Source organism: Chelonia mydas, chromosome 2 (genome assembly GCF_015237465.2).
Source record: "Chelonia mydas isolate rCheMyd1 chromosome 2, rCheMyd1.pri.v2, whole genome shotgun sequence".
Taxonomy (NCBI): Eukaryota; Metazoa; Chordata; order Testudines; family Cheloniidae; genus Chelonia; species Chelonia mydas.
Genome location: NC_057850.1, coordinates 76,233,607 through 76,253,977, shown reverse-complemented (window position 1 = coordinate 76,253,977; position 20,371 = coordinate 76,233,607). Strand labels below are relative to the sequence as shown.

General features: G+C 39.6%; 1 long non-coding RNA gene across 2 annotated transcripts in view; it reads right to left on the bottom strand.

Annotated features, from left to right (window-relative positions):
- LOC122464247 overlaps positions 1 to 7,610 on the bottom strand; it is a 31,119-nt gene extending 23,509 nt beyond the window's left edge. Inside the window, exons 1-2 of one of the 2 annotated variants that reach the window (XR_006288191.1) lie at positions 7,481 to 7,610; positions 492 to 638 (exon numbers count right to left, since the gene is read on the bottom strand). This is a non-coding gene — a long non-coding RNA (uncharacterized LOC122464247). Of the gene's footprint in view, positions 1 to 491; positions 1,064 to 7,480 lie in introns of those variants that run through there. The other variant, XR_006288190.1, reaches the window with a different exon arrangement.
- Between the last annotated feature and the right edge of the window lie 12,761 nt (positions 7,611 to 20,371).

Below are 20,371 nucleotides of genomic sequence, written 5' to 3'. Positions count from 1 at the left end.
AGGAAACACACAGTACTATGTTGTGAATGGTTACATTTCATATGACAGTAAACCTGCCACAGGAGTGATGGTAACAACTAAGAGAGTAGCTTGCCTTCATGTAAAAAGAATAGTCCAGAATGGTGTTTGGCTTCATATGTACCTTATGTTTTCTCCACTTCTTTAACTTGCTTACCAAAAGGCCTTATGTGTGCTAGCAGTGGTCCTCAAATGAGCTCCTGCCTGGTATCTGATATTTAGACCTTTTGTTCAACCCATTAAAAGATTAACTAAACTCTGTCCTAGTTTCCATAGGAAACTCCTGCTTTCTGCAAATTAGTTTCCAACCAGCTCAAGGGAATGCTGAATACTAGGTGCCACAAAATGTGCATTTTCTAAAATGACAAAAGCCCATGATACTAAACCCTCCCACACTTAGTTCCTATGCAAAACTTCCCTTGGAGTTCAGTCTCTCTCATCATTGGTTCAATAATAGATATCACCTCACCCACCTTTGTCCTTGGAGTTCAGTGGCAGCTTTGGCTAGTTATGTTATCAAACTCAAGGTTGAAAAGACAGAGATTGGGTTGTCTTCTATCCTCATCAGAATCTTGTACATGAAGTGCTATCAAGCACCTGGAAAGCTTGGGGTCTTGAGCCTACAACAAAGAAACAGGACTATTCAAATAAACTCAAACTGCCTTTTTTGTGAGTGAAAGAAGATTGTTAGAGAATGTGTAGGTATGTGAACTGAGAAGTGAGATGTGACCAGTTCTTAAAAAACAAAAAACAAAACAAAACAAAAAACACTGCTCTTCTCTAGCTGAGCTCCATTTAATCTGACATGTAATCATTCTGGGAGGGCCAGATCCTCAGCGGGCATAAACTGATTTCAATGGAGAATGTCCATTTATGCCACCTAAGGATCGAGCTCAGTGTATATCAATTACAGCTTGTAGAATTATAAGGGGAACTGTTCCTGTGCACCTTCCCGCTTCTTTCTTGGAGGAAAAAGTTGATCTGAAAATAGTGGAAATGACTAAATGCAGTAATAGTGCTAGAACTCTTCATTTTTTTGCAGTGACAGAATTTAATTTATGGGGAAAGTTTTCATATAAACTGAGATTGAAAAAAATGGGATTGCTTACCTTAGGAGAGGAATAAAAGGGGGAATAAACAGCATATAAAATAATAAATGTTCTAGAGAAAACAGATCAAGAGATTCTGCTCTCCGTGTCTCAGAACACAAGAACATAGGGCTGTTCAGTGAAAGTAAAAAGGTGGCAAATTCAAAACCAATAAAAGGAAATACTTTTTTAGATCACGTTGTTAGGCTGTGGAACTCATTGCTACATGATGCCGTTGAGGCCAAGAATTTAGCAAAGAGTTAGATTAAAAAAGAGATTTGACATTTATATGGATGACAAGAATATCCAGTATTATCATAATGAAAACCTACATTTTGGAAGGGATATTAATGCACATGCTTCAGGGTGTAAGTCATTCTCTATCCTTGATTATGATGACATCTATGTGGGGGGAGGGGCAGATTATTCCACATCTGCCTACAGTAGGGTTCTTACACTTTCCTCTGAAACATCTAGTATTGACCATTGTCAGAGATAGGAAACTGGCTGAGCTGGACCTTGGTTCTGATCCAATAGAGCAATTCCTAGTTTCCTGAATTTCCCGGAGGAAAATCTAGCTCCTGATTGGCTAATTATGCAATATGAGCTGCATTATCTTTGTGAGGCTGATCATTTTTCAGAATATTGCATATACCAGTTGACCGAGTCATGGAGGGGAGAACGAGAGAGTGTATGCTCATTCACAGCAGGCTTAGGAAGCCATGTTTTCCTCTCATGGCTTTTTGTCTTCCTTCCTATCTTTCCCAGGATTTTATCTGTTTTCTTCCTAGCTTTATATTATGGTTGTGGCACGAATACTCATGACAAAATATTTAGTGCAACCTCAAGCTGTGAGTTTACAGGCGATTTCAGCGGGTGCCACTCATCCAGGTGGATCAAATAACACAATTATTCACTATAGGGTGCTTGGTGGTACCAACAGGCATGTAGATGAGTTAAGTATATTTTTCCTGTCTCTACTTTTTATTGACTATTCTGAATCTCACAAAACCATGAAGAAAGAACTTGTCAGCAAAGCAGTTGTATTAGGCAAAAGAATGCTCTTCTATTGCAGGCTGGTTTTTTGTGTGCTTTAGATGTACAATTAACTATATAAAAAGCGGCTATTCAACTTTGTCCTATACTGACAACTTCAGATCTTTGTTTAATTGAATCAGCTTGTCTGCGCTTTGAATGCATTGTCAAATAAAATCACACCCACAGGGATTCAAAATACTTTTAGAGCCTTATCAACAGCAGAAAATAATATGAGCTGGGAAGAGCAATGAAGTGAGAGAGGACCTTTATTCTGGAGATAGATAGATATATATAAAATTTACAGTGTGAACTGACAATACATTTTCTTAATGTTATTTCTCCCATCAGTTTTAGGAACCAAATATGGCTTCACTAGCCCATATTAGGCCAAAGGCACAACAACATAGGACCCCATAACACCACTTAGAAGAACAGATGTGTTTGCATATCTCTAAGCATTGCCGTTAGCAACTTATGTCAAAACATTTCCTTACATTACATCATTGGGACATGACACTGGAAAGAGGAATATTGTATTCTAGCAAGATGACACAAAGAGTCCCTATGTTTCAACATACAGACAAGCCCACCTCAGTGTGAAAAATATCACTGAAAACTAGCAATGTGAGTTCCTCACACAGAATGCAAAGTAAACCAATGCTAATATATTCAGGTACATTTGCATTTTGGATTTAAACTAAAAAGCTTATTTTGAAAAAGGAATCTATGAAAAAGAATCTAGTCACTGATAAAAATATATGTACTTTGCATTAAAGCTACCTCTTTGGTTGCGCTCAGTGCTTCTCTGTAGTTGAGATGCAAGAGCAAGGACTACACTGTACTTTTTAATACCAACATATGCACTTCAAGATTTTTCTAAACAAACTATATTTACACAAGATCAGAAAGCATTGCGGGGTTTAGGCAGCACAGGACTCATCTTTCAGAGAACATTTAAAGGCTCAGTTTCAGGTCCCCAGATCATAAATGAAAATAAATGCATGCTCTCGTCTTATCCTTGTCCTTCACTATGCAGATCATAAGCCATGTTTCTGATCTCAGATCAACGGCTATTGCATAGTTTACTTTTCTCAACCTATAAAATACACCCATGCTGTAATCTAAGTGTATGCACTAGATCTGGTTGGAAATTCTCCGTTACAATGTTTTTCCATCAGAGAATGCAGAGTTGTTGAAATCAGAATGTTCCACGGAGATTATTTGATTTAGACAAAGGTCTTACAGAAAGCAGGCAGGTTTTCATTGGAAACCTGTCTGGTTTCCTGTCAGCTCACTCTAAATCAGAATGAATTCAAAATATCAACATCCTCCACAAAACGGAGTTACCTTTCTCTGCAGAGGTGTAGTATGTACAAACCATACAAATAACACAGACTGTCTCCATCGACATCAATTCAATGCAGAGCAGCTAACAATAATAAAATGTCCCAGTCCTCAAGTTGCCTCCAAGTCATGTCTTTTAAAAAACCTAGATAGACCTAGCAACATATGCTGATGGTCCACAAGCTTAGGTGCTGTTGGACCAAGAGTGAAAGAGAACTTCATGGTTGGGGTCCTTCATAGAGATTGCTCTGTCCCCAGCCAAAGAAATCTAGGGACTGTCAGCTTGAGCATTCCAGATGATCTCAACTGACTGGTTGTAGCACGAGTAAGAGAGGCATCTCTAAAACAGAGGGCTTTACAAAACCAAACCATTGTCCTAAATTCCATCTAGAAATGAATTTGAAGACAGCAGAGAACTGACTAAATATGTTCCATATGTGAAAAACCGCTCAGCAATTGGGGTCTGTACTTTGCATCAGCTGAAGTTTCTGAAGTCTTCAAGGGTATCCCCATGTAGAGTTTATTACAGTAATCCAAACTGAAAGTGACAAAGGCACACATCTCTCATTAGCACAGCTATATGTCATGTTAGAATCAAATTTACTGCTTCTTCTAAGAAATAAAGTGGTGTTGCACAGATCACTCTGTTATTTACATAAGTATTATTTTTATTGTAAATACTGAATCATGAATTTGAGATATAGAAAAGGCTAGTTGTGGTGCAGATGTTAAACTCAAATCACTTCCGTATCCTGCAGTGCTAACACTCTTTCGTGCCTTCTCTTATAGCTTTGTCCCATATCTCTAGAGTTTGTGAGGTCACAAATTATAAATCATCAAGTGGTTTGAATACAGAATTGGGGACCAGGATCTAATCCCATCTGTAGTAATGACTCCTCTTGTGATCTTGAGAAAGTCACAACTTCCTCACCTCCATTTTTCCATCTGAAAACTGGCAATTCTAATAACAGCAACAACTTACTGAGCTATCTCACACCAAGGTGTTCAGAAGTTTAATTAATAAATTGTTTGCAAAGCACTTTGCAGATAAGTGCTAAGCATTATTATTTATACTAATTTAAACAATATAAGAAAGCATGAAGTCAGAAACTATTAAACAAACCTGTACTTCATTTTTGAAAGCTAATCATTAAATTGGTTTTTGCTACAAAATGTTCTTTAACGCTAATATTTAAAAACCTGAAACATTTCCAGTTCTGTGTGTTTAATGAAGAATTCCTTGCCACTTTCTCAAAAAGATTAAGCAATATCATAAAATAAATGTATTTAGTAAAGAAACTGATACATTAAAGTTTTGTTAATGGCTGTGTTTTTACCTCTGAAAAGACAGTTGGAAAGGTAATTATAACATGCAAATTAGTTTCCATTGGGCTGCATATTAAAAATTATATATTGATGTAATGTATCTAACATTGCAACCTGTGCTTAGTTTTTATCCAGGTAGATAGCAGGATTGTACAAAACTGCTTTCAGACAGATACTTCAGTCTGTGGTTTGTATTGTCTTGATTAATTCTTTTATACTATAGCTTTTGTTTTCCTTTTTCGTTTTTATGCAGTTTTCTTCCCTCAAACCTGTTTTTTTCTGCAAAACTTTCTTGGATCATATGCAAGAGATGCTTGCGCCAGTAAAGAATCTCTCTTTCTCTTAGTCTGTTCTTTAAGCCCCTGTCTTTGATAAATTTAGGTTTCAGAGTAGCAGCCATGTTAGTCTGTATTTGCAAAAAGAAAAGGAGTACTTGTGGTACCTTAGAGACTAACAAATTTATTTGAGCATAAACTTTCGTCAGCTACAGCTCACTTCATCGGATGCATTCAGTGGAAAATTTCCACTGAATGCATCCGATGAAGTGAGCTGTAGCTGACGAAAGCTTATGCGCAAATAAATTCGTTAGTCTCTAAGGTGCCACAAGTACTCCTTTTCTTTTTGTCTTTGATAAAATGGCTGTAACATCATCCAGAGCTTCTCTAGTTAATGTGAAAACCCCAAACCAAAACACAGAGCACACAAAATCAAATATTTGCAGTACATTTTAGTTACAGTCTTTGTGTTCTTTTCTCCAACTATTTTTCAAGCCTCCTTTTTAAATAAAAAAATTAGAAAATAAGGATACAAGGCACTGCTATAGTGGGAAAGGACGCTGACCCACTAAGCCTATTCTCTTAAAGTTTTTCTCACTCCCATTTTCCTACTTAGTAACTGTATCCTTTGATTCCCTCTCTGCTCAAACACGCCTAGCTATCTCTGAAACTCATTTGTGCTGTTTGCTTTGATGGCCTTACTTGGCAACTGCTCTGAGTGAAATTCTTCTCTTCTGAACTCCGTGTGCGCTATACTTTTCTGCATTTAAATTGTGGGCTCTAATGTTTGAATTCTTTGCCATTGTGAATATTTTGTTCCACCTTTGTTCATGTAGCACCCTTATAACTCTGACTACTCTTTTTCAGGTAATCTCAGAATCTTCTATTTTGAGAATAAATTTGGGTTTTGTTATCCATTTTCTCAAAATATTCTAAAAGTCTGGATTCACCCTGGTTACCCCATAGTGTAAGATAACAAAACTAAAACTCAATATAGCATTATAAAAGAGACCTAATTCATTATATTTATTTAATAAAGGAACAGTTTCCTTGTTTGTACATAATAAAGGTTTCTGGTGACACCAACAATTAAAAATGGGTAAACTAGTTCAGAACATACAATTCATCCAGTACCTTTGGCCTTTCTTAAACCAGAGATTTTTTTAAGGTTTGGATAAATCTCAGATCAAGTGTCTTTGATCTTCTTCTTCAGTCTCCTCAACTACCAATATTGCTACAAAGCCATCCCTCTTTGCCCACTGAGCTCAAAGAATCCAGTCTGTCCTTCCAACCTATAACAACCCTCTCCAGCTGATCTATAGATAATTCCTTCTACAAACACCATACTTTCGGTATCCTCTAATGAGATTCAGAACATTTTTTCAGTCTCTTGTCTGAGCTCTCGCCCATTCTGTATTCAATTAATATGCACGCTTGGCAATGCTCAATGAACTTTAAAGCGCACAGTTGTGGATGTTACAAGATCACTTTATATCTATGTAGACACATAAATAATTAGTTCATAGATAAGGAAAACAAACAGCAGCAAGCCAAATATTGCTATGTCAAAGGTATTAAAGCACGCCCTGAAATCTAGATAGGTGAACTCTGGCTGCCTTATTATCAACCCTTAGGAACTGGTAAAATTGACGTTAAAATATCTAGCACCACAGACATTTCCTATGGATGAGAAGGATGAGATTTTGGATAACGCTACATGAAATGGAAGAGCAGTAAAGTTGCATAGTAATTTCAAAGAGGGTATAGTTAATTGAAATTACTCAGTTTCTATTATAGGAAGAGAGATGTTGTGAGAAACTGTGTCTATATATGTATAGTTAGTTAACAGATAAGGTGCCAGTAGAAAGTGCTCAGAAATACTTGGCATAGTTTCTGGGTTTTGTAGGACCAGCACAACTAACTTCGTGTTGTGCAGTTCTTCATATCAGCTCTTAACACTAGAGTATGTAAAATATGGATGCACTGGCTGCCAGATCCCCAGAAAAGGGGTATCAGAACTCTAAATTCAGCAATGCATTCTTCAAAAAAGGGGATATTAGAGAAACTGCATAAAGGGTCACAGCTTGGAAAAGAAATGGAGAGAGATTTGTGGAAAAGAGGGAGCTGGGGCAGGGGGGAAGTGTGCTACCATCGACTACAGCATTGCATAAAGCACAGAGAGTGAATAGGCCTATCAGCAGAGCACAGAGGATAGCAGTCAGCCTAGGAATTTCTGGGAGGTTGCAAGGAAGAAAAAGTGAACCAGCTGGCGACTGAAAGATGGACGGGGAGCCTCACAAGTAACTGAACCCTTGCAGGCTCACTTTATTTTCTTAACCTGGAAGATTACTAGTATCTCTCTAGCACTCTGTTAGTTGGTAGATTCCCTACCTTTCTCTCAACAAAGCACAGAGAACCTGAGTTACTGTCAAACTCATCTCCTTCCTGGGCCTGGGCTTTATTAGGAATTATAAAACAAAATCTCAGCTTAGGCTTGTCTGTTAATAATGGTTTCCCTCCTCTCTCCTAGCTTGTCATTTTTTTCTGGAACAAAAGAGACACTCGCTCCTCTCCCTTCTTTATATCCTAGCTGGTCTAACTGGCCCCACCTGACAGCATGACTTCTTCAGTCAGTCATTAGATTGAACCTAAGTGTAGAGTTTTATCACCTGAGCTAGAGCAAAGGTTTAGCAGACGAGACCTATATTTCTGTAAAGGGACTTAGTCTGCTATTCTTTTTACAATATCAAATGAAAGAGAATTGGAGAAAATAAAATTTTCATAACCAATTACAGTGACCTTCTATTCAATGCAAATTTATCGGATTGGCCAAGGCTGAAATAGCCTCATCAATTTAACTTTCAGAGTTTCTTTTTTCCTCTAATTATCTTTTTAATTTGCTTCTGTTTTGTTGTTCTGGATCAGTTTTAAAAGCCTCCTGCTTATTACTCATACACTAACCTTTGCATTGTTACTTGACCACACTGGCCTCTGTTGCACTTTTTCCCATTTTGATTTATATTAACCAGAAAGGAATGCAAATGTATTGTAATTTCTTTAACCATTTGTTAAAAAAAAATCACACTATTCTTTTGTAGTTAGTTTCCTGACCACAATATGAGATTTCAATCAACATTCCTTTAGGGCATTTGACATTTCTTAGAGTTCGTTTGTAACTCTTAAACTACTTACATTAGGGGTTATCCTCATAGTTCCTGGAGGAAAAAAAAGTTCAAAGAAGCAAAATGCCTGGATATTCCTGTGGCATCATCCATATCAGGGCCTCTGTAACACAGGTGCACTTGAGAGGGTCAATATCTACATTCTATAGCAATGTTATGAGAATTCTGTGACAGATTTTTGTACAATAGGTTTAGCAATGTTGGGTTTGTATACCTGCCAGATCATTTTTTAACCAACCTTTTTGGATTGTTCCATTATTCAGGCAAGCAAAATATTTTTAAAAGTTAAGAACAGTAAAAATTCCCACGCAAGGGCTCTGTTGTGACTTGAAGACGCATGCCTGCTTTGAGAGCAACGTGGAAATCTCGTGTTCCTGCAGGGGCACTGTCTGGCAGACATTGTGCCTGATGGAACTTTGTAGAGTGTAGCCACTGTTTTAGAGAGTGTAGCATGATTTCCAATATAGGAGGCCAGCTCTGCTGGCCTATCCACAGAGTGGTGGAGCCACAATCCCCTCCATCACCCTATATGGAGACTACTCTGGCTCGTGCTGCTTTTGGTGCTAGATTCACCTAGTCCTTGTGAGTCCTCAGAGCAAGGACTGCAGTTGTGTTCAGCTCCTGCACAGGGACATAAGGGCAGGGAAAGGCTCCTTGAACTTTTTCCCTCCAGCTTCCTGCTGCACCTTTGCAATGCTGGGCAAAATCTGTCTTAATGTTTAAAAATAACTACAGGAACAGCTTGAAAGGGGCTATCTGATGCAGGGGCAGCTAGGGTGTTTTTAAAAACGTGGAAGGTCTTGGGCCAGATTCTATAGTCCTCCTCTTCTGCAGCACAAGGTGACCTTAAAATAGTTGGATCTTTCTACTAGAATTTTCCCGCTACGTAGGGGGAATCTCCACCACTGCAAAGCAGGTGGTGGCTCTGATATTTTGCCCTCTATGCTAGAACTCTACTGCCCAGCATAAGAGGCAAGGTGTGTGTCAGGGAAGGGGCAGTGAGGGGGGTTTGGTGGACTGCTCAATTCCCTATTGGTGTATATTACTTACACTAGCTGCATAAATAAAGCCACCTCTGCTTCAGATTACAACAGGTACAGGTGGCTGAGAATCAGGGAACCATGACTGCGTGCAATGAAAAATCAAGTGCCTTATCTCCTTTTCCCCACATTTCAATCTATCCTTCTTCCCTTCTTCTCTCTTCCCACTACTCGGTGTTTGCAAATACTTGTTAACACACATTACAGAGTATGAATGAGCATCTACAAGAGATACTTAAATGGAAACAAGAGGAAGAAAAGAGAGGAGAAAGTGCCAAACCTAGTAGTACTTTTTAATGCCTTTCTGAGATGGAATCGCAATACGGCAGCCATTGTCAGAGCTGGAGAAGCATGGCAACTTGAGTCTGTAGCCCATAATGAAGACAGATATTTGCACATTTCTTGCCTTCCTACCACCCAGGATTGACATAGGGGAGAAAAGGTGATCCTCACCCAATCAATATTGCTTGTCCCTATTCCCAGCAAAAACCCACTCTCTCTGTGATTGCTGGGAGTGGGGGAAAGGGATGTTCTATTCTCACCCTCCAGCTACTGGAAGGCTCTGCCTTTTTTCTTTTTTCTCCTTCCTGATGGCTGACGCTGAACAAGGTAACCTCTCTCTTTCTCTCTCTGAACTCCCCCTTGCTCCTGGCATTCTACTTACTTCCCTGAGTCCAGGCAGAGTGGGCCGAGCGCCAACCATCACTGCACTTACACAGCAGCCCCAAACAGAGGTATGAGCAGCACTTTTGAAATGCTTGGCACGGGCTCCATCAATGCAGTAAAACTTTGGGATGCTTTATCAGCCCACTTTGAGCTCAGTCCAAGCCGTTCTTTATAAAACTAAATAAAGAACGAGGTATAAAATTGTGGTCACTTGTCCTTCTCCTGCACCCAAGGTGATTCCAATAAAACACCTTGCAAGGAGGGATTGATTGCATTCTCTCCCATGGTGGTTCATTGTCTTGTTCTGTTATTTCAGAAAAGAATTGATTTTGTATGTTTATTTTTTATTTTTTAAAAACCCACAAAAAGCAATTGGCTTTGGATGCTTTTGATGGTATTTAAATGCCAGGCAGCTACAGGACCCCAACCAAATGCCTTGCTTTATATTTCCTTTTTTTTTTCTTTTTTAAATTCTATCCCTACTGAGTCATGCAGTTAAGCTGGAGGCCCCAGATGCTGCCGCTGCTGTAAATACCTTTGTAAAATGCAAATCTGAGGCAGATGCTACAGCTGTGCAACCTCTTCTCATTGGTTCAGGGGCATTGCTGTTCCCAGGACCAGTGACTATTTGATTACTTCCTGCTGTTTTGTGAGCTGAGCAGTTCTCTGGTTAGACAAGACTGAAAGGAAACTTGTAATTTGGAAGTTTGGGTGTTATGTTGGGCTTCCCCCTCCCCCCCCCCCTTGAATTTCCCTCCCCTTTAAAGGAGTTCATAGAATCATAGAATATCAGGGTTGGAATGGACCTCAGGAGGTCATCTAGTCCAACCCCCTGCTCAAAGGAGGACCAATCCCCAACTAAATCATCCCACCCAGGGCTTTGTCAAGTCTGGCCTGAAAAATATCTAAGGAAGGAGATTCCACCACCTCCCTAGGTAACGCATTCCAGTGTTTCACCACCCTCCTAGTGAAAAAGTTTTTCTTAATATCCAACCTAAACCTCCCGCACTGCAACTTGAGACCATTACTCCTAGTTCTCTCATCAGCTACCACTGAGAACAGTCTAGAACCATCCTCTTTGGAACCCCCTTTCAGGTAGTTGAAAGCAGCTATCAAATCCCCCCTCATTCTTCTCTTCTGCAGACTAAACATCCCCAGTTCCCTCAGCCTCTCCTCATAACTCATGTGTTCCAGTTCCCTAATCATTTTTGTTGCCCTCCGCTGTACTCTTTCCAATTTTTCCACATCCTTCTTGTAGTGTGGGGCCCAAAACTGGACACTCACCAGTGTCAAATAGAGGAGAACGATCACGTCACTCGATCTGCTGGCGATGCCCCTACGTATACATCCCAAAATGCCATTGGCCTTCTTGGCAACAAGGGCACACTGTTGACTCATATCCAGCTTCTTGTCCACTGTAACCCCTAGGTCCTTTTCTGCAGAACTGCTGCCGAGCCGCTCGGTCTGTAGCGGTGCATGGGGTTCTTCCGTCCTAAGTGCAGGAGTTTTGATGATCTTCTCTGCCCTATCTTCCTATCTTTCATTTCCAGACCATCTTTCATGCTTAGAAAAGAAGTACCTTCTTTTTTACATTAGCAACAGCTCGCTCCCCGTCTGTATTCTCCAAACAAGGAGAAATATGTGTGTAATTCTGAACAGAATAAGAAGCTGAGCAATCCGTACAACTTGACCCAAACTTGCAATTTCCACCCCGCCGCAAAACCTTCACACACTTCAATGCTAGAGTTAGATAAAATTGATATGTTGAATCCCAGAACCAACCTGGTGCCCCAGACCCACAAAAGCTGCACATGCCAGAAGCCCACTGATTTCAGTGAGACTATGCACACGTGAAAGGGTCTACCCATGCAGATCAGATTGCACAGTCAGGGCCATCATATATCTGTTGAATTATCCAGTCCCTGTTTGCCCTGTGAATGAACTAGATCTGGTTTCGAGTGAACCATTCTGAAGTTTTCTGTTGGTATCAGTTATACAAGCATGGCTAAAAGTAGTTGCAAATATTGTTGTGAACAACCCCATTCCCGTCCCATGTCATATTATTTGCAATATTTTATTCGCTTGTTTAAAAATATATAAGTTAGTAAAAATTATTTTCAAGTATTTCCAAGAAAAGAAAGTGTCATTAATTCTAGTGAAAATGAATGTGCTGGCACCAGCAGTGCAATTCACCAGCATTTTGAAAAGCTGCTTTTCATATGAATGATAGATCTGAACAATTACAAATGTTCACAATTAATCTGATAACAGAAAAGAGGGCTCATTCTGTTTATAAAGCTCTTTATATTTCGTCTGTTCGGGGAACAGAATGAGAAGTAATTTAGATGACAAATCATATAGCATGAATAATGAATAGTCTCCGTGATAGCCCTGTGAACAAACCATAAGCTAAAATGAATTGACACAAGCTATTTATTGAACAACTGCAAATAGCAAACACAGTTGTAGAATTCATAACCTGTACCCAGATAATTTGCAAACAGACGTAAGCAAAATTATTGGATACATTATCTTACTATTATTTCTTTATCTATTTGTATTGCAGTAGTGCCAAGTTCAAACCCAGCCTCCTCTTTGGGCTTTAACTTGAGCTACTACTCCAAGTTAGAAGCTGAGCTGCTGTGTTTTCACTGCTATTTTAATCCATGTTAATTAACACTGGTTTGCTGACCTGAGTTAAGAACTTAAGAGACAATTTTTTATTGCATCCAACACCCTAGCCCCTCCTATTGCTCGGGCTGCTGTGGCCACCCTTCTGTTTTTAGCATGCCAGTGCTCATCAAGTTAGCACAAGTATATCTATTCTAATCAGAGATTATACTTTCCAGCTCCAGTGTGGACATTTTCTAGCTGCATAAAGAAACATAGGGTTCTTGTCATTTCACCATGGAACTAGAAGAAATTTTTTTTTCAAGTTTTGCTTTGAGTTTTTTAGTTGATTTGACTTATCCAACCCATTTCTCCAACATGGGCAGATCTCAGGAACGATGGGTGAAATACAAAGAAAGCTTTACTCCTGTGAATGCTGTATTCCTCCTTCAAGACCTGGCCCAAAAGCAGGAAGTGCAAAGCAGAGCTGCACAAAGGGCTTTTGGTTCAGAGTTCCCACTAACATTTTCTCAAAGGAAAAACTTGCAACTAACTCAGAAGGTGCAAACCTACTTACCCTGAAACCAAAGCAAATATTTGCATGACCTCTGTGACACAAAGCCACCAAATTCTGTACATTATGTCTTTGCATGTCCTGCAGGACTGGATATAAACACAGGGCAACGTTATGAAGGAGACTTTTGTTATCTTGCTTTTGGCCTATGTGAAAGCTGGAAATCTCCTGAGAAAACCTGTTCTTAGCAGATTTGCAGGTTGAAAGATCTTGGGCAAATTCAGAAAAGCTTTTGCTAAGAAGATGGATCTAATCTATTTCTCCAAACTGAGTTTACTTATCAAACTTTCTGAGATTCACCTATCATTTTTGTATGTTTGTTTCCAAGCCACAAAAAAAGGAGGGTGGGGTAAAAAGTAAAGAAGTTCAATTATTTGGTTTCACTGATCTGCTGAGATGTTTTCCTGTGGGTTTTTTGTGCCTATGTCTCCAGAGAGGGATGTCCATTAGCTCTTGCTCTCTCTTTTTCCAGATTCTCTCCTATGATGAGGTTGGATAAGATTCAACCTGTGAAAACAGATCACAGCAAGTAGAGTTTATCCTTTGACCTTCAGCTCCAACCTCAATTTGTTACAGAGAAGTGTTTTCTTACTAAGCACAAAGCTGTCCTTCTGGCCAAAAAATATATAAATGCTTCTTGGCTATGGTGAAAACAGGCAAAGTGAAACTGACTCAGAGTGCTTTTTTTTTTTTTTAACTTTTTTCAAACTGGTGAAAGCCAAAACTTGAGCACTAAACCATCCATATACCAGTTAACAAGCAGTAGCCTCAACAGCGTTTAAACCCCGTAGCCAGTGGTTCCCAAACTTGTTCCGCCGCTTGCGCAGGGAAAGCCCCTGCTGGGCCGGGCCAGTCTGTTTACCTGCTGCATCCGCAGGTTCTGCCGATCGCGGCTCCCACTGGCCGCGGTTCGCTGCTCCAGGACAATGGGAGCTGTTGGAAGTGGCGGCCAGTATGTCCCTCGGCCCGCGCCGCTTCCAGCAGCTCCCATTGGCCCAGAGCAGTGAACAGGGAACCACTGCCCTAGACTGTGAGATCATTCAGCCTCCTCTAGACTTGGGTTTTGGATCCAATTTAGTTACATATCTGTTGTAGCAACCAGGCAAGGTACTAACAAACTTCAAGAGGACTTTCCTTTTAAAGTGGAAACCTCTTTACCAAGCTGCTACTGCATCCTCTGTAGCTCTCACTCTGCCTCCTCATTCTTTGCTTGGTTCTGTTTAACTGTTTTTCTCACATCATCCTCAGTTGGGGCATCAGGTCATGCCTTGAACAATCCAGCAATGTTCAGTTTCGTATTCATCTGTTTCCCATGCAGTAATTCTGCGGGTAATCTTTGCATTGTGGCATGTCATGTAGCCTGGTACGCTTACAAGAAATCAGTAGTGAAGGTTATCCACAATCACCCTTCCAGTTTAGCCGTTTGCAAACTCTATTTCAAACTTCTGTTAAACCGTTCAATTTCCCCATTGGCTTGAGGGTACTATAGGGATGACCTTCTGTGTAAAATGTTTCTCTCTGCTAGAAAAGTTTCAATGTCCAGGGAAGTAAATTGACTACCATTATTTGAAACCACTTCTTTGGGGTTACCTTCCCTGCTAAAAACTGAAGAGAGGAACTTAATTACTGTAGCAGAAGAGATTTGCAATGTAAACGTTACCTCAGGCAATTTACTGAAATAGTCTATTAAAGTGGTGGCATAACGGCAGTCACTTGGAGCAGTATCAAAGGGTCCTACAATGTCAATCGCCACTTTTTCCCAGGCAGATTCAGGAAGAGGAACAGGCTGTAATGGAGGGGTACATGTCACTGCTGTCTTATCATGCATTTGGCAAGTGACACAGGATTTTATGAGTGCTTCAGTTTGAGAGTCTATCCCTGGCCACCAATACAGATTCCGTAGTCGTTGTTTGGTTCGGACAATTCCTTGATGAATATTGTGTGCCAGGTGTATGAGTTTTGACTGTAATTCTTCTCGCACAAGGAGCCGGTGTGTATCTCATAGCACACAGCCATTAAACAAAGAAAGTTCATCCTGAACTCTAAAATAAGGCGGCAAAACTGGGTCGAGGTTTTTAGAGTTACTGGGCCATCTCTTTGTCAGAAATTCCCATAATTTTGTTGAATTGGACACGCTGAACAAGCAGCTTGAAATTGTTCTCTTGTAACTGCAGTGAGAGTGCTTGTAATAAGCGCAACCACTACATCCTCATCCTCCAGTGGACCATTGGGTGAATGCAAAGGCAGGCGAGAAAGGCAATCGGCTACCACATTTTGGTTTCCAGGCTTATATTCCAGTTCATAATTGAAAGAGAGTAGTCTTGCAGACCATCTAGCAATATGATAACCTGTTCTTCCCAGTCCTTTCATGGTGAGCAACGTCGTCAAAGGGCTGTGGTCTGTGCGCAACTTGAACATGCGGCCCCACAGGTAAGTTCTCCATTTTTCAATAGCCCAGACGCAAGCAAGTGCTTCTTTTTCGACTGTAGAATATTTTCTCTCAGCATTACTTAGTGTCCTTGAAGCAAATGCAACAGTCCTCTCTGTGTTGTCCTCATGCAGTTGTGTGAGAACAGCCCCAAGTCCATAATCAGAAGCATCAGTAGTTACAATTGTGGGCAATGCAGGACTGAATAGTACTGGACTATGTACAATCAAGTCTTTCACCATTTCAAAACTAGCTTGTGCATCCGTTGTCCACACTAAGGTTGAACTTCCCCGTAGTAATTCCCGTAATGGTTCAATGACACAAGCATAATTGGGAATGAAATTTGCATGCCAGGAGGTAAGATCCAAGAAGGAACGTAAGGTTTGCAAATCTGTTGGAGAAGGAGCATTTGAAATTGCCAGGATATGATCTGGATCAGGTTTTAGTCCAGCCTGTGAAATTGTATGCCCCAGAAAGGAGAGTTCAGTTTGTCTAAATTTGCATTTGGACCTATTGAGCTTGAGGCCTGCTGTGCTTATGCAGTTGAGTACAGGCTGCAGGTTACTGTCATGCTCCTCAGAAGTATTTCCAAACACGATACTATCATCCAGATAACTCTGAACTCCATGTTGATTCTTCAGAATCAATGACATCATTTTTTGGAAGGCACTTGGGGCAGATGTGAGACTGTATGGAACAAGTTTAAAATGAAATAGTCCCTCATGTGTAATAAATGCTGTGAGGTCTCTGCTATCTTCATGCAAGATAACCTGGTAGTATGCGCTCTGCAAATCAAGAGTAGAAAACATCTTTGCTCCACGGAGTTCTGCAAATACTTCTTCTATGTGAGAAAGAGGATGGCTGTCAATCACAATAGCTTTATTTGGCTCCCTTAAGTCCACACAAAGGCGAATGCCTCCACCCTTCTTCTGCGTCACTACTATAGGAGAAACCCATTCCGAGGAGTCAATCTCTTCAATAATGTTCTTTTGAACAAGTTTTCTCTGTTCCTCTCAAACAGCTTCCCCGACTGAAAATGGTAAGCGCCATAACTTCTGTCATACATGCATCACATTAGTCCACATTTTAACTTTATGCAGAAACCCATAAGCACAGCAGAGTTTCTCCTCAACCTGATGTTGGGTACCAGCTGAAACTGGTGTGTTTACTGCAAGAGTGCTTTGCTGAGGAAGATCAATTCGTCCATTAACTACCCTGAGATTTAAAGCTGCCAATAAATCTCTGCCAAGGATAGGAGTGCCTTTGTGGACAATGTAGAACTCTGCAGTTACACAGCAATCACCAAAAGTAACAATTGCTGGCAGGCAGCCATGTACTGGAATATGGTTTTTCAAATAGCACACCAAGTGAAGTTTGGGTTCAGTAAGAGGCACATCTTTAAAGTAATGCAAATAGATGGAGTCAGGTAGTATAGATACTGCTGAGCTAGTGTCCAACATTAGCTGAATAGAGTGTGATTTGCCTGAGGCAATGGCAGAAAAGTTTACAGTGATTTTATTTGTTCTGGAATATGTGCAGTAGTGATTTTGTCCATGCTCAGCACAGTAACATCTGGTATTGTAAGTGCATGCACCTGTTGGTTGAATTGGCTGCTGTGACATACTTTAGCAAAATGTCCAATCTTTTTGCAATGATTGTACTGAGCTACTTTTGCCGGACATCCTGTGTAGCTTGCAAGGTGTTGTTGGGATCCACAGGGAAAGCATGCTTTTACTGTATTTTGAATTTGCTGATTCGGTTGTTTTTCATTAGTTTTCCTCTTGCAGTCGTGTGTCTGCAGTGGTAGAAAACTTTTCTGCAAAGGAGTCACAGCCTGGACTGTGCCTCCTGTATCCATGCTCATTATTTTGGCTTCAGGTGTAGGTGACTCAATCTGAGTAGCAATGGTTATTGCTTTTTCTAGTGTAAGTTGTAGTTCTTGAAGTAAGCGTTCTCTTACATGAAGCACGGTTGTTTTCTCAATGAGCTGGTCTTTAATCATCTCATCTGACATATTCCCAAAGTCACAAGTTACAATCAGACTCCTGAGGGAAGCAATATACTGCATTATAGGCTCCCCTGTTTTCTACTCATACTGGCAAAATCTGTAGCGATTAGCTACTACATTCACTTTTGGCAAAAAAAGTTCTTTAATGCAGTAAGTGCAGTCTCATATTTATCGTATGCAAGGGGAAAAATGTAAAATATATGCTGCCCTTCTGCTCCAAGGCAGTGGATTAGCTGAGCACACTTTCTTACTGCAGAAATCTTTGTAGCACTGATTGCAAGCAGGTAAGTCTGAAATATATGGATCCAGGTAGTAAAAGCAATTGGAGGCTCACCAGGGCTTTGCAGAAAGGGTGCAGGTGGGTTCAGAGGCAGAAGATCCATCCTTGTCACCAAAGTGTTGTAGCAACCAGGCAAGGTACTAACAAACTTCAACAGGACTTTATTTTGAAAGTGGAAACCTCTTTACCAAGATGCTGCTGCACCCTCAGTAGCTCTCACTCCGCCTCCTCAACTTCCCGCACCCTCCTTCCTGTTTCCTGTCCTTTCAGACTCCCAACAGCTAATGCTCCGAGTTCTAATAATTACAAGCAGCATCTAAACACCACAATATCGGAAATATCTATCTCAGGATACGACAGTAATATATTATTTTTTGAAATACCAGTATACTGATAAAATAGCAGCGATGGAAAAAAAAAAGGAAACAACAGCTTTTAATATACAGTTTCTCTTGGACCACTGTCAAAACTTGCCAGTTTAATAGTATTGACAGAGCAACTAGAATCTGTGGGTCTGTGGTGGAGTAATTGCTTTTCATTGGTGGAAAACTGGAAGCCTTCCTTATAATATCTTTACTTGATTCTGTTGTATACATAGGTAAAGAAAGCAAGTCTTTAGTTCAGAATTTTTCTCTTTCAGGAAATTTAATCTGATGATGGTTTGGGGATGTGATAAAAGATGATACACTTTAGAGTTTGAGGATGTCATAGACTTTTTTTATTCCCTCTGAATCTCAAACTGATATCAGTCTGTTGACAGTTTTGCCAGGGCTCTAAACTCAATGAATGGAGAACAATTTTCGCTTCTACCACCCAGCTCATAAACTTAATGGCAAAAGTCAACAAAAGTTTTAGGCCTCAGCCCCTGCCCCAAATAAACCTAACTCTGGCCATTAACTCTAAATCTTCCTTTTCTTCTGATTGTAGGTGATAAACTCTAACGGTTTAGAGATGATGGTGATTGAGGTTGATGAATTCCATCTCTCTTGACAATCATTGATATTATCGTCTTTAGATGAGTTCTTTATTTATCCTTCCTTTTTACTTAAACGCTTCAAACAACAGATGTTTAATAACATTCTTTCTAGATTTAACTGATCTTTAATTTTAATGTCATGCCTATAGCGTTGTCCTTTTCCTTCTCCTGTACACCACAGAAAGAATTTTCTTTGTTTCTCATGTAAATTGTTTTCCTCTTACAATTATGCTCTGAAATGTGAGTCTGTGAAGATGACTTCATGAAGATGACTTTATCAGTGATGTCCCTATCAAATTTACTCAGTGCTGAAGGCTAAGGTTTTGTTTTGTTATTTTTCATTTTGGCTGCCAGTGCTGCAAGTTCCACTTGGGATTTTGAGGTGTGTTTCTGTTTCTTCCATCATCAAAGTATTAGAGCCTGATTCCAAAGCACTCTGAAGGCAGATCATGGAAAATCAGACTCTTAATGAAACTTCTAGTGCATATTCTACAGATAGAACTTACGTTAGGATTTTCAAAGGTATCTCATGACATTGAATGCCTAAAGACTCGCCTTAGTCAAAAATGTTCTTGATGATACACAAAGCTGAATAGAATCCATCTGGCTCTTCCATAGCTCTATTGGCTCTGAGAGTCTGCAGTGGTACAATTTTTTTTTCAGCTAATTCAGCAAGTATCACTAGGGCTAGTCAGTGAAAAAAAACTTTGATGGAACATTCTTTCATTGGAAAATGCATATCCATTGAAATCTAAACACTTTGTGAAATTGTGTTGATTTCACCAACATTTTATTTCCAAGAAAAAAAATTACATTTTGATTAAATCACGAAAGTGATTTTACAAAGTGTTTATATTTGTTTTTATTCAGTGAGAAATAAAACCTGAAAATTTTAAAATTCTCAAAGAGCAAATTTGAAGTTTTCCCCAAAAAGTTATTTTAAAAAAAACATTTTGATTTTTCTGTTCAAAATTACTTCTGTTTCAAATTTTTCTTAAATTGTATTCGATTGTATTTAATAGAATCCTCCCCTCTCTATATATAATATAATGCAATATATAAATTATATATTAAACAATATAAAATTTTGAAACCAAAATGAAGCATTTCAGTGACTCTGAAACATTTTTCCAAATTTTTTTTTTAATTTAAAATTTGCTCTTTGAGAATATTGACATTTTCAGGCTTCATTCCTAATAGAAGAAAAATAAATTTTGAAATCCCAAAATCCTCTGTGAAGTGGAATTTCCACTCTCCACCCATCAAATGAAAGGAAACTGCTATTTCTACGTGGTCACTTTTCTGTCCATAACCATATTTTAATTTGAGTGCTTTGCTTATGCTAGTTTTGGCAAGTTTCATACCTATATTACTTCCTGGTAACCTTTTTTCCCCTACCCTACGTAGCATAAATAAAAGAAACACGTTGGGTCACATTTTCAGAGTGCCCTTTTGAGACAGCACTTTTGTATGCATGAAAATCTAAATGGCAACTTTGGAAAGATAGCTCTTACTTTT